The sequence below is a fragment of the Anoplophora glabripennis genome, unplaced genomic scaffold (genome assembly GCF_000390285.2).
Source record: "Anoplophora glabripennis isolate ALB-LARVAE unplaced genomic scaffold, Agla_2.0 scaffold1207, whole genome shotgun sequence".
Classification (NCBI taxonomy): Eukaryota; Metazoa; Arthropoda; class Insecta; order Coleoptera; family Cerambycidae; genus Anoplophora; species Anoplophora glabripennis.
The window spans coordinates 67,866-75,927 of record NW_019417292.1 but is presented as its reverse complement, the minus strand read 5'-3'; positions in this window follow the sequence as shown (position 1 = coordinate 75,927).

The following is an 8,062-nucleotide window of genomic DNA, read 5'->3' as shown; positions in this document are numbered from 1 at the left end:
TGTATGAGTTTTTGGAAGACATTCCTTTGAATCAGAGGCAACAAATGTGGTTCCAGCATGATGGTGCTCCAGCTCATTTTTCCATGGCCGTTAGAGAGCATTTACACCAAACTTTTCCACATAGATGGGTAGGAAGGGCCGGACCTGTTTTATGGCCTCCAAGATCGCCTGATCTGAACCCTCTAGATTTCTTTGTTTGGGGATATTTGAAGACATTAGTGTATGGTACTCCTGTAAATAGCCTGGAAGAGCTGCAGCTACGGATTAATCAAAAGTGTCAAGAAATCCAAACCAAGGAGGGTGTTTTCGAAAGAGTTCGAATATCGTTGAGACGAAGATGTCGTGCCTGCTTGGAAATGGACGGAGGGCACTTTGAACATCTTCTGTAACTTTGTTTTTTGTTTGTTAAAAGCTTCCTTTGTCGGTTTATTCCTAATAAAATAAAATGTTTGAAAAACGAATAGTGGTCCATATCTCCGCAACCGTTACTTTGCGTACGCATGTTTATTAAGACTTTTCTGCTTATTTTGGTTCATACTATTACCTCCTGAAATATTTTACACTCTTTTTTTAACACCCTGTATAGACAAATCGTATATATCCTATCAAAAAAATCCTACATATCAAATATACAAAGTGTTTTCTGGGCCCATGTGATGCCTTCAGAAAGTTGTCCGTTGGACCATTTAACACTTATGAGCCTTTATAAATCAAGACAGCCAGTAATTTTCTATTCAATTACCACAGTTTGTTCAGGTTCAAAAAATTATAATATAAATGAAAGTTGGGTTGATAATTTAATTATCTAATTAAAGACAAAAATCTCTGAACAAGTAATTTTTTAATATTATGACAATACTAGAAATTAGATCCCAGTGTCTCCCCAGTAGTTAACAGATACTGGTTCGATGAATTTTTACCTTTACTTGAGTATACTACAAGTTTTTTAATACCGTGTGTCTCGAAAACCAGTGGCTTTAAACCTTTGATTCTTTAAGACTTGTTGGTCCAAAATGACCTAAGTAACAATCATCTGAATTTATAACGTAGATTACGAAAGAGTCCTATGTATCCATCATCATATTTAATGTTGACATTTTTCATTTATAAAGTTCGATATATTTTTATCGAAAGCTGTTTACCGATAGAAGGTACCATGTCCTTTGAACACTTTAAACAGTTTTAAAGAAAACGGTTTGTTTGATGAAATTTCCCTAGCGATTTAGCTGATAATGCACTTACAAGGAGCAAGAAAACTACCGAAACATGCTTAGTGAAAGTTGTCAACAGAGTTATTTTACTAAGGTCTTAGCTATCGGCTTAATCCAATAATGTTTGCGGAAAAGGGTGGAAATTAAAAGCAATTGACCCTGAAACCGGATGCTGAAAGCATGAGCCGGCATCTGCTGAACCCAGATTATGTAGATAACGCTTTTAGACTATTAAAATGTACCATAATGTACATTATATTTATCCTCTTCCAACACTGCGCTAAGTCAACATGTGATCGGGGAAATAGTTACATCCAATTTGCATGCGGTATTTACTATACCCTACAAGTTTTAATAGACATTAAAGGCGGGTTTCTAAGCAGAGCATCAATTTATATTTAGCTATTATTTTGCTACCGGCAATAAAAATGTCGTTCTCATTCTTCCGAAACAAATTATTCTACCTGGGTCAGTTTAAATACCTTCAACGTTTAATTTTGCTAAATGGATTCTAATGTTTTTGTTACATACATCCTAAATTTAATCATTTCAAAGATATTTGAAATAGAAGCTTGATGTTTGTTATTTGATTTAGCAACAACATATTATGTATAATTATTACCGATTACCAGAAAGTTCTAAAGAGTGACATGTTTTTATCAAATTTTATAGTTAGTTGAAAACGTCGACAACCACATTGTAGACAATCGCGTTCTCACAAATCCAATTGTATCGTACATCCTAGAAAATTTTCGGTATCTCTCGATATATTACGAACAGCAGCAAAAAATTCTCTTATAACTTTGTGACGTGTCAAAGTCTCGATCGGTTTCAACCAACAATTGTTATTGAGAGAACCTAGCCGAGCCTCTATGTGAAGCCAAAGATGCGGAGTGGAAAACGAAATATTCACGTGAGGTTCGAAAATTTCCGATAGAGCCTTTCACAAAGTTCGCAACCTTTCCCACTCCGATATCGACAGAGTGGCAGAGTGATCGCAGAAATAAAAGTGTCCCAAATTCGTCGAAATTCGAATTGAAGCAGTGTACCATAAGATGCATCACCACCCAAACAATAGTCCAGACATCAGTTAAGCAGATTTAAAAGCGGACAAAGTTCCGAAAAGTAAAAAGTTTAAATTTCAGGCGAATATCGCTGCAGGACCTCTGTGGGGTCACCATAGGACATGTTCGAACGTCTACTTTGGCAGCTTACCATTAGCCATATAACTACATAAATTAAATATCACAAATAAACCAATTTACTCAATTCAACACATTGCCGAAAATTTCTATTTCTTTGCGAGTTCATTTCTCGAGGCCTCTATCTAGTTACCAAACTACCCAGGAGTTTTTGAAATTGTGGTGAAGATTCCAAGAAATCAAGCTAGAAAACCACCAAAATCCTTTATAGTCTAGGGATATCTACAGAAGCTCCAAGAAGCTTCCAAATCAACGTACTCTCAGAAAACTGAAACCAGCAAGGCAAAGCTTACAACGATAATCACAAACATATTAGCTGAAAAAGGATCAGCAAAAGGAAGCCCACGACTTGAGCTGGGGCAATTTATTTAACGCACACAGTTAAACAGACGTTATAATGGGTTACACACAATTAAAAATATTACAAATAACATGTTTTTGAGTATAATAAAGCGAAGTAGTTTTAGCTATTACTATAATTATTGTTTATTACACTTTTGTGTTCTGCTGGGTGCAAGTTTTAGACTATTCCAAAGAAAAATCAATAAAATTTAGGTCAATTGACCTTGGGGGCTATTCAATCCATGATATATCTGCTCAATATACATAAGACGAAACCAATGACTGCATAAGAACAAGGTACCTATACTGAATTTTTTATCTTAGAGTAGATCAATTACGAGGAATTATTCTGAGAAATACAGTACATTACATCGACAATAGTTGCCTTAAAAATTTTGGCATCAAGGAGAATTAGTGTCGACATAAAATTCTGTGAGAAAGCAGAGCCCGGTTTAAGGTTGATCCCATGACAGTGGAAGAGAAGCTATGGATTTCCAAACATTTCTTCTTTAGCAGAAAATTTAATGGATGTTACATATTTAAGCTTATTTCACCCTTATTAAAAGCGTAATAAAGCGCGCTCAAAAGTAAATAAACCAACGAATATCAACTTAGTCAAGTATGTTGGATGTTAGAGCATAAAGACACTGAAGGAAATAAAAAGGCAGTTAACTTTTCAAAAAAAAGCAAGTATTTGAAACAAATTATCTAATACTAAACCCAATGTTTGGTATTATTTATAGTTTCACTATAAGTATCCGCACTGCACACATCTTCGGTCAGTTGGAAGGCTTTGCACATATAAAATTTAAGCTCTTTAGTAAACTTTTTCATAAATATAAGGAGCTGAGGGAAACGACTAGCAGACTTTTAGATTTTGTATAGAAAACAAAGCTAAAACAAAGTGTAACCTGAGGGGTTATTTCTTTAATAGGGTTGTTGACTATAAAAACAAACCATATACAAATTGTTGTTGATACAAAGGTTTTATATAAAAGAACCTGCCTGTATAGTCAAATTTTAAATATATGACAAATTAGTGGTAGAAATCATTTATGAATTTTTGTGTTACTTAAAAATTAGTCTGACGTCATAAGGGGCAATTAAACAAGAAGCTAGTAGCGATCTTATTGCATAATTTTGAAGAAGAAATTATATCAAAATTGTCCATCAAACCCTATTACCCTGTTTCCTGTTTTTTAAACAAAAGTGACAGTAGTGACACTAGTGACAGCAGTCTATCAATTAAGAGTATTTGTGATAGTTATTATTAATTTCCTGATTGTAATGGATTCAACAAAATTTAAGTGGTGTTTTGTTCCACATTTCACATTCCACATAGCCAATTGCATTATCTCCATAAGACTCCCGAACTGCACTATAATTTTCCGTAAATAAATAGCTATTTATATTTATTATTTATATTATAAATGAACACAATAAAATCATTCATTGAATATGTTAATCCTTACCTGACTGCTTTTATACCTCTGATTTCGCCAATATTAAAACGGTCGTCTCTTTTAAAAAATTCAATTCATGATCATATAAAAATATCAATTTTCGATAAAATTTGCTAAGTAGCTTTCACAAATCAGATTCAGGGAATACGAGATTCGTAGCAAAATTTGGAAAAAAACTTTATTCATTATTAAATTAAGTTAATTAGCCCGAGACTCTAAAACTAAGTCGACTGCTCAATGTGGAACCTAAGGAAGAACTGACTTTTTCTCGTAGATCTCTCCTGAATTCGACACTTCGCTTCGACACGCCCATTTCTTGGGTCCAGAAGTTACTGTTCTTATCTTGTTGACGGGAACCTTGAATGTCGGGACGCTTTGGCATAACCATGCCATGTTAATAATTACCTAATCGACTGGACTTACATTTATATACATGATTCTGTGACTAGGCTTACAAACAACCCTATACATTCCTTTTGTGAGTCCGCATAGCAATACGGGACGGATTAGCCGTCTCATTTAATAGCTTGGAAAATCCGCCTTAAAACCAGCTATTTTACTTTCTTTCCCTCACAACATTCTAACAACTTATTCTTGGAATTCCTACGTTCTTTAGAATGCATTTCGCGCATTATTTGAAATATCGATTTTTCTCTTTATACCTGCTCAACACATGGCCCCGACAGTTTAAGTGAACCTGTTCAAACGAAATATTGCTAAATTTCTCCGAAGGACAACGCTAAACCTACTTGAGAGCCCTTAACTTTCGATAATTTGTGTTGACTGAAATATTTTACTTTTTGGCCCATCCGTTCCAAGAACTAACAAATAAATTACTACGCGTTCCGGCTTTTGTTACAAAAGAGTGAGAAAAATAATTGATCAGAATTGGACCGCAATACTTCTGGACTCTTCGAAAAACTGACTCAAACAATAGAAAGAGGAAGAAGTTCCCTAAGATTTATAATTATTTCTAACAGAGGTAGTCACACTGACATTTTTTTATTCATATTTTTTCTAAACTTCATACCGATTTCAGAAATGTTTTTGTCACCTTGTTGAAAAACTGAAATGTTTTAAAACGATGTAGAAGGTCTTTAAGATTTTCAAATAGAAAACAGTTTCTATTTCCAAAATACTGAGGGTAGAAATTTTTAATCACAGCTTTTTTGAGAAGATTCTCTCCTGCAATTCTGAATAACTCTACATCTGTTTCTGCAAATCTGCATTTACCAACAAAGTTGTGGCAACCCCTAATACATACACGTATGAATAAAATGCAGCTTTTAATTTTCCCAAATTTTACGTTTTGAGCTTACATCAGGTAAACCAAAACAAAATATAAATAAATTCGGTAAATTATATGCAGAATTAATAATTTGTAACGTTACATAGCCGGAGAAGGTAAATAGGTGATAAAATATTCATAACGTTGCGCACGTCGTTTCGACATGTTAAATTTAAGCAGCGGGCAGTTAAGCACAGGCTCCTGTGAGCCAGCGCTATCAAATTGCCCACATGTTTTTAATTATAACCACTTCGAACCCGTGGGATCGGCTAAATTTTAAATTATGCTCAAAAATTAAAAATGAAATAAAAACTTGAAAGTAATAATGAGGGCGTGAAATTATAAAATATGTTCATGTAACATAACATCATTGGCTTTGTTTAATGGTAACTAATATCTTAAATAATAATCATATAATCAATATCATTGTGTTAATATCTGTTTATACTATGTGTTTGAAATTTTTTATAAAATTGTATACAGGCTGTTACAAATTCGCTTCTCACTACAGGGATCTCGGATACGGTAAGAGTTACGAAGTCGCTTAAATGGGGGAAAAGTTGCCTAATCAGGGGACCAACATTATATGCCTCTAAAAAATCAAGGCTAACCTGATTAGTTTTTTAATGTAATTATTACCTATGATATAAAATTATTGTTTTCCTTACAAGTAAAATAAGCTTAAGATTTTGCTCCAATTTCATCGATCTTTTACTAGCAAATGTTCGCTTTCCTTTTATAGATAATTTGCGATACCTTATACATATACAGGCTGTTACAAATTCGCTGTTCACTACAGGGATCTCGAAAACGGTAACAGATACAAAACAAACTAGCTTAAATGGGGGCAAAGTTGCGTAATCAGGGGACCAACATTACGCCTCTAAAAATCAAGGCTAACATGATTAGTTTTCGAAACATTTGAAAAAACCGAAATTTTGGAAATCCGTTTTTGTTTCATTTCAGCCTTGTTTGAGGTGATATTGAAAAAAGAAGAACACTTTCTAATGGTCACTTTTTGTCCTCTATCGAATGACATAATCAATTTTTATATGTAACGTTTCCTCTCTCCAGGACCATCATCAACTTCATTTTTTTAAATACGACCCTAGGGTCTCATTTCTAGAAATTTTATTACATTGTTTGCAAGCCCTCATGACCCCCAATACTGTCCTGCCTCAGTCCGAACCAGATTCAGACGTTTTGTCTCGAAAAATTGATCTTCAGTGTATTCGTTCCCAATTTATCTAATTTTTTTATTTAGATTTCTTTGTATATTGAATTATTGTACACTGTTAAGTGTCGTTAGACCTTGTGAAATCCATCTAGTTATTTAAACTATTACCATCATGCATTGGAAAAAAATATTAGATATTCCCGTATCCATAGTTATTTCTAGGCTTCTCAAGTGCTCAAAATTGAAACAAATTCCGATCTATTTTTTGCAGGATATTCATGCAAATACATCTGACCTGCTCTTTCACATTTGCGGTTACAGGTATAATAAATTCCGATAATATTACGCATATTCATTTTCAAACTTTGCCAAAACGAAAATGTTTTTGAACATTTACTGAAGCTTTTTAAGGAATAATATTCAGTTGGTGTTTTGGTTGTTGCATATTTCTAAGTATTAATTTCTCATAATAAAATTCAAATTGTAATAATGTTTTAATTTTGACGCAACAACTTATTGAGTTATGTATGACCAAATGATGGTAATAGTTAATAATAATAAATGTGTTATTGTAACGCGTGTTGATAATAGTTTATATAACTAGATGGATTTCACAGGGTCTAACGACACTTACAGTGTACGATAATTCAATAAACATAGATCTCTAAATAAAAAAATTAGATAAATTTGGAACGAATACACCGAAGATGAATTTTTCGAGACAAAACGTCTGAATATGGTTCGTATTGGGGATCATGAAGGCCTGCAAAAAATGTAATAAAATTTCTAGGGTCGTATTTAAAAAAATTAAGTTGATGATGGTCCTGGAGAGACGAAACGTTACATATAAAAATTGATTATGCCATTCGATAGAGGACAAAAAGTGGCCAATAGAAAGTATTCTTCTTTTTTCAATATCACCTCAAACAAGGCTGAAATGAAACAAAAACGGATTTCCAAAATTTCAGTTTTTTTCAAATGTTTCGAAAACTAATCATGTTAGCTTTGATTTTTAGAGGCGTAATGTTGGTCCCCCGATTCCGCAACTTTGCCCCCATTTAAGCTAGTTTGTATTAGGGTTTGTGGTCGAGACTTCTCGAAGCGAGAATTCCCGGGAAATCTGGCCTTACTCGAGACGAGAAAAAAGTGTCGAGAAATCGAGATATCGAGAAATTTAAAAATCACGCGCATCTTAAGTTCTTGACTGGAGTTCGTTTCGTTCATGCGTTCAATTCGTTTCTCGACAAATAACTGAGCGGTTAAAGTGGTTTCTCTACCAGCTCATGATTTATTTATTTTAAGTTTTTAAGGCTTTAGTTTACTTTGATGATTCTTTTTTTTAATGTACAGGGTGATTCACTATATTTTGACCCCCCTTT